This window comes from Centruroides sculpturatus, unplaced genomic scaffold (genome assembly GCF_000671375.1).
Source record: "Centruroides sculpturatus isolate CEXI.00-Female unplaced genomic scaffold, Cexi_2.0 scaffold462, whole genome shotgun sequence".
Taxonomy (NCBI): Eukaryota; Metazoa; Arthropoda; class Arachnida; order Scorpiones; family Buthidae; genus Centruroides; species Centruroides sculpturatus.
In genome coordinates, this window is record NW_019385104.1 from 307,085 (window position 1) to 308,909 (window position 1,825).

Sequence of the window (1,825 nt, forward strand, 5' to 3'; positions counted from 1 at the left end):
TGCCTAACGTTGATAGGGGACGTGCAGTTCCCAGAAATGTTTTAGCTGTTGTTATGAGCATTAATCCGTCGAGTCTCTATCAGTTAGGAAACAAGGAAAGTCTTCTCGATCGACTTTATGCTCGTAGTGAATTAACAAATTCTACAGTAACTTTATTAACATTCAGAACGCACCCTCAACTTTATTAACACTTCGCTCAGCATCCATGTTAATAAGTAAGCGAAGGAAGTAAGCGAGAGATTATAATGTGTCACTGTAAAAGATACTGTATTGATAAAAATGCAAATGTCGCTCAAAGAACATAAAATGCATGAATAATTAAATGTTGTCCTAAAGTAACCAAGTTAAATTTCTGTATATGGTGAATAATTTTGTTACCTGAGTATATAAGATGATTGAAGATAAATAAATCATAATGAAAAAGAAAGTTTTATTTTTTATCATCATCTCGTTATTATTTAACACCCAGAAGGTGTGGTGGCTTTTAACCATAATAAATCCGTCGCACAGTGGTTTTTAACTTTAGCAGCTGATTTGTATTTCATCGTGTATACTATATATAAAGCACCTACAAGTATATGTAGTTAGATCTTTAGCACTTTTTAGCAAAACAAAAAAAAACAAGTGTGTATTTTTCTCCATATATTTTTGTGACCTTTCGGGTCGGCACCTCCTTGGTGCCCTGTCAGGATTGACACCACCGTGTTTAGCGGAACACGGAAGCCGAGACGGCGATTACTACGTCACGCCGTCGCGCGAGCGGTCCCGTACGTGGACAGACGGATTCGTAATGTCAGAGACAACATAGGGAAGAGACTCGAACTACACTTAACAATTAACAAGGGTTTATTTAAAAAATAAATTGGATAAAATGTTGTCGCGGAGAGAGAGAGTTCACATAAGGTTCGCGTGGTGATAAATACCTTTGGTAATAGATATCCCGATCGGGTCGTGTCGAATCGGAGAACCAGGTAATAGTTCTTCTTATAGGCTTTTTATAGGATGGGTGAAGGGTGAAATAGCCAATCAAAATGTCCCGTTGAATTATCCAAGCTCTATCGTGCACTAACACACACAAAAAAAAGGTTGTTGATAAAGGTTATCCTATGGGGGACGACTAAATGGGCGACGACTTCTTTACTCTCCGAGGACTGAAAAGGCGACTGACTCTTTTCGGCCGTGTCTGGAGATGTTTACGGACGATTTCGGCCGTGCAAAGGTCAATAGCTCACGAGAAAGCGTCAGGTTGCCTTCGGGAAAATGTAACGGGAGACTTTCTCAGGTAGCTACGAACAATAATCATTACGTCTCTCGAACAAGGTTAATATTAGAGACGAGTTCTAATCAGTGGCGTGCCGTCATTACGAGGGAAGCGTTGGAAGCGACGCTTCCCTCGTATTCTCTAAAAAATAAAAAAATATTAATTTGAATTGTATGAAAATAATCGCACAATATTTTATTATAACCGCATTACGTATCTTATTACAAATTTCTATACTACACGTAAAAAAAAATTGCTATTGTATATTAGAATATTAGTGGCGGAGTGGAATCTCTTGTATTTTCAGATTACGAAAAGCCAGATTTGCGCATGCGCTTTACAGAGCACCGACCTCACCCGGTTTAGCCTGTGGAAGCCTACGACCTTGGGTGAAAACTGCACACATGTAAAGATTCCAATTCTATCAAGGACCGGTTCTGGGCTGTTAGCCGCCTGCCCACTAGATATTTCGATTACGTGAATAACGAGTAGATTTATAACTTAACCCAACCGATAAGAATTTACTATGTTTTTACGATAGTTCTGTATAGTTGACAGGAGTTT